A 15197-nucleotide genomic window follows, 5' to 3' on the forward strand; every position below is an offset into this window, starting at 1 on the left:
CATGTGAGGGCGTGTGCAGTCCATGTGAGAGCATGTGCAGTCCATGTGAGAGCGTGTGCAGTCCATGTGAGAGCGTGTGCAGTTCATGTGAGAGCATGTGCAGTCCGTGTAAGAGCATGTGCAGTCCATGTGAGAGCATGTGCTGGCCAGGCTAGAGATCACGAGTCCCACTTCAAACACCAAACAAACACGGACAGGCAAACCCCCAGGAGTTACTCCAGAATCACAATCCTGTCTAGACGTTCCTGTGAGAGCTGAAAACTCTCATGGCATCATTCCTCACAGCAGCCAAAAAGAATGAGTGACCCGATGGATGAAGGGATAAATAAAATCTGTACAATGAACTATTATCCAGCCATAAACCGGAAGAAAGCCCTGATTCACGCTGCAACATGACAACAGTACGCTTGGTGAAAGACTGCAGAAACAAAAGGCCACACGCATGATTCCATTATAGGAAACATCTATCAAGCCCAAAGAGACAGAGTGGATTAGCTGTTGCCCAGGGCAACTCCAGGAGGGATGGGACATGGCTGAGGGTGAGCACTAAGGTTCTCTTGGGCTGACGAACATGTCCTGAGGTTCACTAACAGTGACGGCTGTCAATTTAAGGATATTAAACCACTGAGTTTTATACTTTAAAGAATTATTGCTGGGTGTTGGTGGCGCACACCTTTAATCCCAGAGCTTGGGAGACAGAGGCAGGTGGATCCCTGAGTTTAAGGCCAGTCTGGTCAACAAAAACAAGTTCTAGGACGGCCTGGGCTACACAGAAAAACCTTGTCTCAAAAAAAAACAAAACAAAACAAAAAAAAAACAACAGCAAAATAGAATAACTATTTAGTGTTGGGCCGTGTGCATGCGAAACTAGTGTTCTATACCGCTGAGCCACAGCCCCCCACCCATCTCTAAAGGGTGATTTTAATGATAGCAAAATTATATCTCAATAATTAAATATTTTCAAGATTTAGTTAGAGAAATGTCACTTCTTCCTCTTCCCTGCTCCCCCACTCAGTTCTTCGGGTCTCCCCACACTTCTCCACCTGCCGGAAGGGAATCAATCAATCTTTGTTTGCAGCTGTCTGTCTTGACTTCCTCAGCACAGGCGAGCCACGTTGTTTTTAGGCATAAAAGGCAGGGCTTTTTATGTATTGACTTTTTTGAGCCAGAGTTTCACAGCATAGCTCAGGCTGGACTTAAACCTGATGTGATTCTCCTGCCTCAGCTGGGATGATAGGGAAAGCACCACCATATCACTGTGATGTTTGCAATGAGAACAGACCTCATAGATTAACGGATTTGAATATCTGGTCCTCAGCTGCCAGAGCTGTTTGGAAGGATTAGGGGGCGTCGCTTTGCTGCAGGAGGCCTGGCTTTGTTGCGGGAGGCGGGTCACTGGGGGGTGAGGTTTCCAAAGTCTTCTCAGTACAAGCTTGCGCTCGCTCGCGCTCTCTCTCTCTCTCTCTCTCTCTCTCTCTCTCTCTCTCTCTCCCACCCACTCTCCCTCCCTCCCTCCCTCCTACTTGTGCAGAAGCACGTAAATTCTCAGCTACTGCTGCCTCCCACACTCCCCACCATGATGGTCAGGGGCCCTAACCCTCTGAAACTGTAAGCCTCCAATAAACTCTCTAAGTTGCCTTGGTCATAGAGTCTCTTCACGGCGGTAGAAACGTAACTAAGACACCCATCTTAGACGTCTTATTTTTAGCCTTTTTTTTTTTTTCCCTAGGACTAGAAGCCAAGGTCTGCGCAGGCCAAGCAAGTTCTGTACCACTGAGCCCCATCTCTGGTCTCAGCTAGCTTCCAATATCCAGATGATATTCATACACAATATAAACAGTATTTCAGAAAAGGAAAGAATTAAGGGCAACCCAAAGGCCATTTTGTCTTCTGCACTGGCTTTTGCACGGCATCTGACTCCATGGCGTGCAAGCTGAGTTTTCCTCTTCTGTGGAGTGCCATTAGCAGCGATTCCCAAATAGAAGCCGATTGTTTCTGAAACAGAGTCTCCCTGTGTGCTCCAGTGTGGCTGACTGGGAACTCCGTGTGTGGATGTGCACGAGGAGGGTAGAGGTCAGAGCCAGGGTTCTCATCAACTGCTCTCCGCTTTACTTTCTGAGCAGGGTTTCTCACGGAACCTGGCGCTCACCTCCTCAGCTGTGCTGGCCAATGAACTCCCCCAGGGATGGGACTCCAGGCTCAAGCCATCACACACGGCTTGTTTTCTTTCTTGCTGGGAATCAGAACCGAGGTTCTCATTCTGCACAGCAAACACATTACTGACAGCGCCATCTCTCCAACCCCTGACTGATCTTCCGATCTTCCTGCCTGATCTCCTAAGGGCTGAAATCACAGAGGTGCACCATCTCACCCCGCCCCACTACAACTTCTGCCAAAAATGTGTTTATTCCAGTTTCAAAAGTCCCCATAGTTTTCAACAGACCCAACAGTGTCCAACAGTCTAGGATCTCTTCTGAGATTTGAGGTTGTCACTTAACTGATAGGCTCTGTACAACAACAACAACAACAATAAAAGTCATGTGTTTCTAACATACAAAGGCACAGGGTATAATTTCCATTCCAAAAGGGAGGAATGGAGGATAGCAAAAACAAACAAACAAACAAAACCCAAAAAAACCAAAACCCAGCAAAACCCAGCAGGGCAAATACCAAAACCTACAGCTCCATGTTTGGTTTCTGGGGCTTGTGATGGGGCCATCTGGGCTTGGGTGGGCTGCCTCTCTAGTTCTGCTACAACACACATAGCCTCTCTCTCGGGTTGGCTTGTTCATGTTAGGCCTGCAGCTTTCCTTGGCAGATGTCTCATGGTCCTTGCAGCTCCAGTATTCTAGGTCTTCCTTGCAGCTTAAACATCACGTTCCCAGCCTCGTGCCAGACATTCCTAGGACCTCCGAGCAGAGAAACTGCGACACATTGTCTGGTCCCAGTGACCTTCTGGAGCCTTGGTGCAAACCTCCATGACCTCCTCATTCTTCTTACAGTTGTCAAGCCTGAAACTCTGGTACCATGTGGACAACAGCGCCAAGCTCTGCTTTCAGCCCAGAATGTAGCTTTATCCCCTTAGACCAAATCTGTGGGAGCCTCTGTACGTCTTGGTGACTGAATCTTAGAAAATACTTTCTTAGACGGTTCAGTTTTTGTTGCTTTGTCTATTTCCTTTTAGTCGAGAGCCCCTTAACGGCTAATCTTATCACCTTAACATACCTGGGAAGAGGAAACAGCAACTAAGGAATTGATTCCATCAGATTCGTCTCTGGGTATCAGCCTACCCAGCTACGTGTGGTCCTTAGGCACGTGGTCCCGCATTGTGTAAGAAAGTCAGCTGAGGGTTAGGTATGGGTGCTGTCCACACCTTTAATCCCAGCACTTGGGAGGCAGAGGCAGGTGATTCTCTGTGAGTTTGAAGCCAGCCTGGTTTACAGAGCAGGCTCCAGGACAGCAGAAACCCTGTCTCAATAACAAAAACAAACAAACAAACAAATAGAAAGTTGGTGAGCAGGAAAGAGGGAACACAGTAAGCAATATTCATCCGTGGTCTTGGCTTCAGTCCCTGCCTCTAGGTTCCTGCCCTGATTCCCATTAGTGATGAATGTGGCCTAGAAATATAAGATGAAATAAACCCTTTCCACTCCAAGCGAGGAAGCAAACTAACACACCCTTCTTCAGCATTCCCAGTTAAGGTTCCCTCTTTTAAAACTAATTTGTAAGCCGGGCGGTGGTGGCGCACGCCTTTAATCCCAGCACTCGGGAGGCAGAGGCAGGCGGATCTCTGTGAGTTCGAGACCAGCCTGGTCTACAGAGCTAGTTCCAGGACAGGCTCCAAAACCACAGAGAAACCCTGTCTCGAAAAACCAAAAAAAATAAAAAAAATAAAAAATAAAAATAAAAAAATAAAACTAATTTGTATTTTCTTAAGATGAAGCTTCCAGTGGCTGAGGTATTACCCTCAGGGTCTCTCTCTCTCTCTCTCTCTCTCTCTCTCTCTCTCTCTCTCATCCCAGGGCACAGCACTGGGTTTTCTCTTTAATGGGGGTAATCCCTTCAACAGCTGCTCTTGCATCTGTCTGGCCCACAACTGTAAGCTCCCTCCTTCCCCCACTAAACTAAATGTTTTCATATCTTTCCGCCTCTCTTGTTCCTCCTCTTGCTGTAGACCTGGATAAGGGCAGTGAGCAGCACCCATGACAGGGCCTGGCCACTTGTGTCTCATTTTAGAAGTTCTTCTACCAAACAAATTAGTCCATCCTTCTTTTAGTTTGGCTTCACTTGGCTTTTAGAACACGGGCAGAATGCACCAGAGTCTTCGTTGGAATGTAACACAAATGACTTCTAGCCCAGTTCCCAATGGAGTCTTTGTTTTGCTCTGAAACCTCATGAGTTGGGCCTCAAATATACACACACTTCCTTGCCTTGGCCTTCTTGTCCTCCACACTCCATCAGGATGTCCACTTGAACGCTGTTTACAACTTTCTAGGAGATTCTCTAATGTGTAGTCCCAAGTTCTTCCACATTCCTCCTGCAAACCAATTCCAATGACCCAAGACCCTCCCCGAATCAGGTTTATTATAATAAAAACCCTACTCATGATATCAATTTTCTGTTTTAGTGACTTTTATTGTTGCTACAGCGAGCTATTGTTTAGAAAAGGCTTGTTTTAACTTACGGTTTGAGAAAGGACACGGTTCACCAAGGAGAGAAGGGATGGTGGCAGGGTCACCAGGTAGCTAGTTGCCCTGAGTTCAGAGTTAGGAAGCACAGAGTGAGCAGGAAGTGGAGCTGGGCTGTTATCATCTCAAGGCCTTCTCCAAGGGACTTACTTTCTCCTATGAGGTTTCACCTTGTGAAATTTCTACAGCTTTCCCAAACAGCTGGAGACCAAGTGTTCAAACACATGAGCCTATGGGGGACACTTCACTTTCAAACACAACACCTGCAGTCCCGGGACTCGGTAGACTGAGCCGGGAGAATCATTTGACTCTGGAATTCAAGGCCAGCCAAACTGACTAGGAAGGAAGGGAGGGAGGAAGGGAGGGAGGAAGGGAGGGAGGAAGGGAGGAAGGTAAGGAGGGAGAGAGGGAGAAAAAAGGATCATTGTGAGTTTCACCTAGGAAACACTATAACACTATTACACAGAGGAACACTATTGGTGGGGTTCCTGACCCTTGCAGAGACCATTCTGTTCCCAGGCTTTGGTGAAGGGTGTGGATCTCTGCAGAGCTAGGTAAAATGGGCTGGGTTCTAAAGATTCTGACAAACAGAAGGGACAGGGCTATCCCGGGAAGCAATGAGTCCCCAGTAGCAAGGGAATTCAAGCAGAGGTTGGCCAGCAGGTCAAGGGGCCTACAGAGATGGCCTTTCCAAAAAGGCCAGGAAAAGAGGAGGAGGAGGAGAAGGAGGAGGAGGAGGAGAAAAGATCCAGCACAAGAATGGAAAGAATCAGCATGGCTCTGGAGGTCTGGATCCCAATTCTGCTGTTTACTAATTTTATGACCTGGGGCACCTCCCTGGGGTTTAGTCTGTCACTGGCTAAGTGGGGCTAATAACTGTGAGAATTTAATGGGAAAACACCTACCCTTCAGGCTCTTTAATGGCACCATTAGATGACTAAGCTTATAAAAACCAATTGGCAGGGGTCCTGGGGCCAACGCATGGGCAAAGAGGCATCATCCACCCCTCAGAAACCTTGTTGGGCGGCCGGGCTCTTCCTGGCATATCTTGATCTCCTGCTCCCCAGAGATCAGAGCCACAGGTCCCTCCATCAGGCTGTGGAGGGACTGTCTCTCTAGGTTTCTTGTCTCACCTCTCAGGAAAGTAGAAGCTGCCAGAGGTGGGCTCTGAGACAGGCTTCCCCGTCAAAGACACACTCTAAGGGGTCTGGGATGCTAATCAGACACCTTACAGAGTATGCTTTACGAAATGAGGAGGCTGAGCAAGATGACAGTAACCCAGGGACCAACAGAAGGACTCCAACCTCCACAGCTGCCCGGTGGGTGCTGGTTCTATCAGGTTCTCTTGCCCAAGGCCACACAGCTAAGGAGACAAGACAGAGACCATGAACGTGACAGCGCGGTGTGAATGGACATTACACGTCCCATTTTAGAGTAAGAAACCCAGGCTCGGTGTGTTCCATGCTGAAGGCCATGCAGAAAGAGCCCAAAATCTGGGCCCTGCTGCTTCATGTTACATCCAGCGCAGATAAGCACCGGGGACAGGATGGGGCCAGCTTTCCTTAACTGACTGGGACCCTCTGGGCACCCCACCAGGACCTATAGGCCTCTTCTCCTGTCAAAGTCTTGGGAATGGGTGTGGAGATACAGATGGAAAGGGAGGGGTCTTCGTCTCATGGGTCCCCCCATTCCCAGCTGTCCCGCCTAGGCCCTGATGTAGTCTGTGTGAATTGCATATTCCAAGTCAGTCACCATCTTCTGCCAGCACTTGGTAGGGCATGCAGATCCTCCGCCAGGGCCAACGCCACACTGGGCAGCCAGCTCCCCGTGATGCTCTCCTACCGCGGACAGCACTGGGATGGGAAGGAGGGAGTGCTGGGGCCAGGGCCACCCTCTCACTTCCTAACCTCTGGAGAAGCGGCCACACCGGTTCGCATGCGCATTCAGCTGCTCGTCCTGGCTCCCTCCCACCCCCCCCATCCCGCCCCGGGACCACGCCTCTGCCTCCAATGGGCGGAGGCTTAGAGGCTGGGCGGGACAGAACGAAACCCCGGGGTCCAAGCTCCAGCGCCCAAGCTCCAGCCCCAGCCCGCCCGCCTCCGGGACAGCAACTCCCCGCCTAGTCCCAGGCTGCAGCGCGGGCTGGTCCAGCCTCCGCTCCGGTGCCCGTGCTGTGACCTGCATCCCGGGAGTCCGGCTCCAGCTGCGGCGACGCGGCAGGTAGGAGGCGCTGCGCAGAGGGAGGCGTGTGCGAGCGCGTGTTAGTGTGCGTTTGGATGTGTGTGGTGTGTGTGTGTGTGTCTGTGTGCAGGTGCAGGGAGGGCCCGTGCGTGCCTAGGCAGCACGAATCGGAATAGGGGCTGCACATCCCGCGGATTCAGGGCCGGGAGGTGAGCGCTGGCCTGCAGGCCTAGGAGGCGGAGCACCCCTACACACACACCTCCCCACCCCGAAGATCCGCCCGGACTCAGCCCCACCTCCACCCGCAGCAGCCCTGGGTGAGGGGCATCCCTTGCCTCCACCTGGGTATTCCGTTGCTGCGCTTCTAGTGCAGAGGCGCTGGTGTGTGCTTAGCATCGGGCTCGACTCTTTCTAGTCTTCCTTACAAGTCCCCTTTCCTGTGTCCACCTCTGTCCCCCTCACCCCAGTCACCTTCCAACCTTTCTAAGTGCCTCCATCCTACAGCTTGGAGAAGGGCATGAGGCCAAAGACCCCGTGCGCCCCTTCTTGGTCATGGTCCGCAGGTTGAATGGGGTCCTTCTCCCTGACTTTAGGGCTGGATGTATGGGGGAGCAGGAAGGGTCTGGCGGAGACTGGCTCCTCACCCCCACCCCCTCCCCTCAGGATTAGGGGTGTAGGAAAGGCCTTATTCCTAGGGAGCTCAGAGGTGGAGTATATATCAGTATAGATCATTAACAGGTGCTGCATGTCCAGCTCTGCTCTTAGCCTGCCCTGTGATAAGATTCAACTCCAGACTTCACACAGATGAGCCACAGCGCGGTAGGGAAGCCAGCCCCCCTCTAAGCCTTAGAGGCTAAGGTGACCCAACCAGAACTGGCACCCAGGTCCCTAAGGCACAAGCTATGATCTTCTCTCTGTGCCAGAGGGTGGATCTATCAGCCAGTGCTGAGGGCAGCTAAGTGTTCAGGGAGCCGGGGAGACCTTCCTGGGAAGCTGTGCCTTGGCAAGGGAGGGGGGGATTGAGACCTCCCATGATTCCTTCTGGTTCTCGCTACAGGCTTAGTGTCCAGGGTGGAGTTGAAGAAGACCAGGCGTGGGGTATGGTAGGCCCAGCGGTTGCTGCCGCTGCCCCAGGCTGGGTCGGAGCTGAAGCCTGGGTGGAGTCCGCCCTGAGAGGCTTCTCTTCCCTTTGAGAGGCTGGTAGGCCAGCAGATAAGCCCCTAACTTGTCCTGAGGATAAGGCAGAGTCAATACCAGGCGGGGCCATCCTTGCCTGGGAACTAATAGGTTCATCTACACAGGGACTGGGGAAAGTTCAGCAAGGTGAAGAAAGAGTCTTATAATCGAAACCGTGAAACAGACCACGAGCAAAGCACACAGAGATGAGAGGCTGCATGCCGGTCTGGAAGGGGGGTGTGTCTGACAAGGGCCTGCTCTGCCACTCTGGGGGAGAGGCTTCTGGAGAGGTTCCAGCAGGGAGGGGCCCCACTTCCTCTCTCTTCTCCTCAGCACCTCACCCGGGTGTGACAGGAGAGGAGGGGATCTGTTTGGAGCAGGAGAGGGAGGTCCAGGGGGACCCTTACAGACCCCACTGCTGTGTAGAAGCAGGTGGCTGCCTCTGGGATGTGGCCCCGTGAGGTGGGGCTTGGGCGCTGCTGGCGGGAAACCTGTGGCTTTCGGTGGCACATCTGTGGGTGTTTCGGAGGCCTCTGCCGTGTTCACCTACCCCGCTTTCCCTGATAGCTCTTGGGATGACACCGAGATCCCATCCCACAAAAGGAGGTTTTTCTTAGCGCCCCACAGTGCTAGCGGACTACCCTCCACCACCCTCTTGCCTGAAGGACCTGTCTTCTTCGTCCTCAAGACTGGTTCTGTCTCCCTGCTTGCCTATGCCCTTAAAGCAGAGAGCTGTCTTTGCCTGTGGCTCAGTTTCCCCTCGTGAGGCTAAATGCTGCCTTGTCACAGAGACTTAGGGATGCTGCTGCTGACATTAGCTCTGGTCACTCTGCACTTTACTATGAGGTGTTTGGTAGCCAGTTGGCAGCCATTATAACTGAATCCCCTTCATTGAGGAAAGAGAGACTCATTTTGCGGCAAGAGATGGACAGCAGTGTTTTTTTTTTTTCCCACTCCTGACTTTAGTGAATGAGAGGACCTGCTGATCACCGTAAGGCCCCTGCTTACTGTTCTCTGTCAGACTGGCCGAGTCCTCTGGCCTCTCCACATCCCCCTTATCCCCAGGGAGAAGCCGGGGTAGAGCAGCTGAGGGGCACCCTACATATGTCTTTCAAAGACTCATGGGTATGAACCGTGGAGCTGTCCCCAGTTACAGACAGCGGGCCTGTCATTCCTTCTCCAGTAGCCCTGTAGGTTGGGCGGCCACCGGCAGGCTATCTGTAGCTAGTCCTGTCCATTGAGCCTTCCTCTGCCTTATCTCTCAGTGCCTGTGGGGCCCCTTCCAAACTACCCAGGTCCTCCAGACAGCCTCTCTGCCCTGTTGTTTCTTGCTTTCTTACAGTTCCCTAAGGTCCCGAGGCTTGGCCTTCAAGGCCCCCACCTCTGTAGCCCCCACCTCTGTAGCCCCCACCTCTGTAGCGTGGTCTCTGGGTTGTGGTGCCACCCTGGGGTTGCCTCAGAGCTGGTGGAACTGGAGCTTCCTTTCAGCCTTAGACCCCGTCTTTCCTTGCTCACTAAAGGCAAAATGGGCCGCACGCCTTTGGGGTACCAACCTGAACTTCACGAAGTCCATATTTGAACTCAGGTGTGAGTTTGTAGAATGTTTGCTGCCCAGTAAGGGTTGAGTTATCATGTCCTGTTGTCATTTGCTGGGACAATAGTCCTTGAGACCCCAGACTTCCCAGAGCTGGTTGAGAGACTAGGGTCACCACAGACTCTGTGGTCTTGTGTCTCTGTGGAGCGTGTGGTCAGGCACAGAAGGTGCCAGTGGCCAGAAGAGACCAGGCCTATTCATGGGCACCGGGTTACCCATCTCGGCCAGGCGTACACAGGTGTGGTCAGGGGTACACAGGTGTGGGAGAGTCTGCTCATGTCCGCTCTGGTACCCTCTGACCCCTGCTGGGTGACCTATCAGTCAGCCTGAGGTAGGGACTCCATGACTTCTCACTAGTAACTGTAACAGGGAACTTCATGGTACGTTGGGGGGCAGTTGGAGCTGTAATGTCACCGTCCTCTGAGCAGGAGGGAACACTTAGGCTCCTTCACTCACTCACCCTGTCCCCTGGGCCTCAGAAATGTTCTTCCTCCTCTTCGCTGAACCCCAAATGCCAGAAAGTCAGTGGCTTAAAACAGTGTGGGTTTATTTCCACTGTCCTCGGATGTCAGAGGTGAGTCGTATGAGATGAACACCCAGCCTAGGGGGTGTTCTAGGGGGGCCTCCAGGGGAGAGTCTGGGCCTTGCCTCCTCTAGCTGCTGGCATTCCTTGTGACTGAGTCACCCCAGTTTCTGTTCCTCTCTGTTTTCATTTTCCTCTTCTGCCCTCGAACCTCCCCTGGGCCTCCCTATCCTCCTGCTTTTATTTAAGTTTTATGTTGTTTATCTCTGTGTGCCCATGAGGTTTGTGTCTGTCTATACACATGCCGTGGCTGGTGAGTGGCGGCCAGAGGGACAGTGTGTGTGCTTGTTATATGCCATCTGTCTTTTCGTGTGTGGCGGGGATGAGCTCTCGAAATCGGAGGTGGGCAGCGAGTGCCTTTACCTGGTGAATGGCTCATTGGCCACTCCCTCCCTGGTTTTTTGAGCCTAAGTCTCCTGTAGATCAGAATAACCTAGACCTTGAACTCCTCATCATCCTCATGCCTCTGCCTCCAGAGTGTTAGGGACACCAGCGTGTGCTGCCACATGTGGCTTCATTCATTCATTCATTCGTTCGTTCATTGTGGGCAGCGGTAAGGGAGGACCCCAGAGCCTTGTACATACTCGGCAGGCACTCTGCCACTGAGCCACATGCCCAGCCCTGCGTCTCACTTGCTTGCTATTACCGTTAGGACGCATCCAGGATGCTCTCCCTGTCCATCTGAAAACTTTCAGTGCTACATGAGGCCCACAGGGCTTAAGGATTACCATATATGGATTGCTTGGGAGCCATTATCAGCCCAGGGAAGAAACTTTTGCAGAACCCCCCCCCCCCCCGCCTTCCACCATCCCCACACCTAGCTCTCTGGTACCTACAACAGCTAGTTCCCCTAGTCAAGGTCCTGGATATCTCACGAGATCACCCTCAGTGACTGAGTGTGTCCTCTGCCTGCTTCCTTCCTTTCAGGCAGGCCCGGGGCTACTTTATCTCTGGCCCCGGTGCCCAGCCTGAGTCCACGGAAGCCAGAACTTCGTGACATTAGGAGAGAGGTCTGTGTCCCCAGGTCCCTGTGGTCACCCCAGTGACTGGATCCCATTCTCTAGGTTGTGCTATGGTTTTAGCTCACATGAGATGCTCATTGCAGGTCCCTGGACCCTCATGGGCACCTTTTAAGAGACAAGTGAAGTGGGCGTGGTGGCTTTAACTCTAGCCCTTGGGGTGGGCAGTGGGGGCTGGGCAGTGAAGGGCAAAGGCAGCCCGATCTCTGTGCTCTATATAATCAGTTCCGTCCTAGGCTATGTAGTTCAGACTACGTAGCGAGACTCTGAAAAATAAATAAGAAAATAAAGACAGAGGCCGGTGAGAATACTCCGGGTGGGAATAGATCTGAGGGTGAGGGGTCAGATTGGGCTTTGGTTCCCAGAGGTGAACTGCTTGGCCCTTCCTGGCCCCGAGCATTTCAGGCCCAGCTTGATATCCGGAGGCTCAGTTTGTCTCCACCTGGGCATGGAGAGGGGGCACTGGCATCCAAGGCTGCTATGGGCAAGAACTCCACTCAGTTCAGGGCTGTGATCAGGGCCTGGACATGTGACCAACATGTCACCCAGTCTGCCATCCTAGGAGGCAGTGTCTCCCAGGAAGGAGCCCAGAGCACTGCGCCCTGTGGGCCGTGGCCTGCTTTCCGTCCCCACAGCCAGCACCATGCCCTGACAGTCGCTTCTCTCCAGTGCGGCCGAGTCTCCTGGCCTGAGTCTTGTGTGTGCCTCCTTGTGTGTCCCTTCTGCCCCTTTTTAAGTCACTTTCAGGGTTTGGTTGCTTCTACTTCCTCCTTCTTCTCTTCCCCTCCCCCACACCTGGTCCTCCAGCCTGCCCTAACTGGTTTCTCCATCCTCCTCCTCCTCCTTGCCCTCCCACCTCTCTGAAGCCCTCCTCTTTCCCAGAGCAGGCTCCTTGGCACTCCTGAGGTCCCCCCCCCCCGCCTCCCTCCACCATCTGACCTCTGGAGCACAACTTTTTCTGACTCCTGCTTGCCCCTTGGCCAGACACAGGACAGGTGTAGGGGTGGGACCCTGGGGAAGAGGTGATGGGCAGAACCCAGCTCTGACATAGGACAGGCTCCTGCCTCTGCCCTCTGGGCAGGGGAAACAGTCCAGTCTGTTTCTAAAGCTGGAACTTGAGTTGAGAAAGGGTACCTCAATTTCTCCACCTGAGAAATGGGTACCATTACTCATTGAGTTTTAAACCCTCAGTTTTATAAGGAGGTGGCGTTAGGGTCATAGCCTGCCCATGCAAAAAACAGGGGTGGGGGAGCAGGGGAGATGACTGTCCTGGTGACAGATCTATCAGGTTGGAAATCAAAGCAGTCTCTACCCCACCATTCTTGGTAAGAACCTGTAATCCAGAGAGGGCAGAAGCTTGCCTGGGGTCGCATGACGAGATCAAGCCTCCTTTTATTAGATTGTCTCTCCTGTCGGGGAGTGAGTGGCACCTGTGTCCTGGGCCTGAGCATCCTGTCCCCGCCCACCTTGGTAGGATACACTCTGCTGCTGGGAATACAGGCTGCTTCTGCAGCACCCCTGTCCCATTCCCGTCTCAGTGTCAACTCTACAGCATGTGGTGCTGGGCTGTGAGGGTGTGGAAGGACCCCCTGCCCTTTGCTGCCCAGGCTGAGGGCTTTCCTGTGAAAGTGAGTCTTTGAGAAATCAAACTGTGACAAGTTAGTCGCCAACGCAGAGCCCATGCAGGAAGCCTCTTCGGGTTCTTGGACACATTTTCAGCTTCTTCCTGTCACTGCCATCGGCCCGCAGGAACCCAGGGACTGAAGGACTCTTCCCCCAACCCCCCTCCATCCCAGCAGCCTTCTGGTTCCAGAGGCCTCCCAGCTCCTGCGTGTTTATGCCACCTTCAGCAGGACCTAAGTCCCAAACGAGGAACAGCTGTGGGGTCAGGCCTATGACTCAGGCCACACAGACAGAGCCAAGAGAGAACTGGTTTCTCACTCTGCATGTATGTGGAGGTGTCCAAGTTCCCTGACCTCCATCCCTTAGGGCCAGCTCAGACTCTGTGATCCATACGCCTGACCCTGCCCTGTGTGGCCTTGGTGGCAGGGGAACAGGGATACCTCCTGGCTGTTGGTGCGTCAGAAGCTCACTGTGGAGGGGGGATTGGACACCAACAGAAACGATAAGGGGAAGGGAAGGAGAAAGACAGGATTTCCCAGTGTGGGTGCCAGCCTGCCTGGCGTTGGTTGGCCGAGTGACTCATTTGGGCCTGGCCACCTCAGCTGCACAGCCAGAAGCCTCTACAGCCAGAAGCTGGGAGCCTGGAACCTTGGGTGGCCTGAGCCCAGCTTTCCCCATCCATCTGCCTTCCTTCATCTGCAGAGAGAGAGAGAGAGAGAGAGAGAGAGAGAGAGAGAGAGAGAGAGAGAGAGCGAGCTGGAGGCCTGGGCTACAGCTTTGGAGGGACATAGAATATAATTAAAGCCTCCGCTCACGCTGCTAGGGATGGAATCCTCACACATGCTAGTCCCACACTCTAACACGGAGACGCATACCACCATGCTTCATGCGAAAGAGTAACCAGCATTCTCCCTACCCTGCAACCTTCCCTGCTCCTGGGAGCACTGACCACAGTGTGTGCTAGTGCCCGCCCCCGCCCCGCGTGTGCCCAGAGCACTGACCACAGTGTGTGCTAGTGCCCGCCCCCGCCCCGCGTGTGCCCAGAGCACTGACCACAGTGTGTGCTAGTGCCCGCCCCCGCCCCGCGTGTGCCCAGAGCACTGACCACAGTCTGTCCGAGTGCCCGCCCCCGCCCCGCGTGTGCCCAGAGCACTGACTACAGTCTTTCTGCCACCCTGAGCTCCTCTTTACCTGTACTGCCTGGAGTGTTAGCAGTTTTGAGTATACCCGACTGGAGAGCAAAAATAGTGCCATAGTTTGGGTCTGAACTGTACCCCCAACCCCCCAGCGAGGTGCTGTTGACCACTGAGGAGCCCTGTGGAGCCCCTATTTCTTCCTCCTGCTTTCACTCCCAGCCACTATGGGTTGTGAGGTTCTGACTCACCTCGAGGTCCCCAGCGTTGCCTCCAGCCCCACGCTGGAGGCCGGAATGTAATGGGTTCGCCCATCGCTTGCTGGAACCACAAGCTGAGTCATGTCACCCTTGTCTCTCTGGGAGTCGGTTATCTCTGGTGTTTATCACAGTCACAGAAAGCTGATTGACACAGTCGTCATTAGAGGTGAGTTACAGCTGCTTTTTAAAAATTCATTAATATTGTTTTGTTATTATTAGTGTGTGGGAGTGGGGGGGTCATGTCCCAGCAGGCATGTGGAGGCCAGAGGACTACTGCGAAGTCAGTTCTCTCTCCCTCCCTCCCTCCCTCCCTCCCTCTCTTCCTCCCTTCCTTTATGTGGGTTCTGGCTGTTGAACTGAGGCTGTCAGGTTGTACAGCCAGGCTCTTCACCCTGAGCTATCTCACTGGCCCATGTTTGGGCTTTTTCAGACAAGACCTTATGTAGCCCAGGCTAGTCTTGAATTTCCTATGTAGTAGAGTCTGGCCTTAAACTCCTGATCCTCCTGCCTCTAATTTCCTAGTGTTGAGATTGCAGGGTACACAGCACCGTGCCCACTTCTCACACCCCTGGGAGCCACACTAAGTGGGCACCGTGCCAACAGAGCAGCACCCCACTCCCTAGTCCACAGTTCCATTCATCTGCTGACATTCAGGTTGTTCCCATATCTGTGGTGAATTCGGCTGTAGTGACCATGGCCTGCGGCCATCTCTTCAGCATGCTGACTTCATTTCCTCAGGATACGGACCCAGGAGTGGTATTGCTGGCCGAGGCTAGTTCTATTTTAGATTGTTTTGTGAGTGTGACAGGGCTTTAGTATATAGCTGAGGCTTGCCTAGAACCCACGGTCTTCCTGCCTTGACCTCCCCATGCTAGGATAGCCGAGGCTTGCCCAGAACCCATGGTCTTCCTGCCTTGACCTCCCCATGCTAGGATAGCCG

At 53.2% G+C, this 15197-nt stretch overlaps 1 protein-coding gene across 1 annotated transcript in view; it reads left to right on the forward strand.

Moving 5' to 3' along the window:
* Nucleotides 1–6701: 6701 nt before the first annotated feature.
* The window catches only part of Capn5 (calpain 5), a 58202-nt gene continuing 49706 nt past the window's right edge, over nucleotides 6702–15197 (forward strand). Inside the window, exon 1 of the mRNA XM_026784420.1 lies at nucleotides 6702–6908. The gene's annotated coding sequence lies outside the window, so the exon portion shown is untranslated. The remainder of the gene's footprint in view (nucleotides 6909–15197) is intronic.

This window comes from Microtus ochrogaster, chromosome 22 (assembly GCF_000317375.1).
Source record: "Microtus ochrogaster isolate Prairie Vole_2 chromosome 22, MicOch1.0, whole genome shotgun sequence".
In the NCBI taxonomy this organism is placed as follows: domain Eukaryota; kingdom Metazoa; phylum Chordata; class Mammalia; order Rodentia; family Cricetidae; genus Microtus; species Microtus ochrogaster.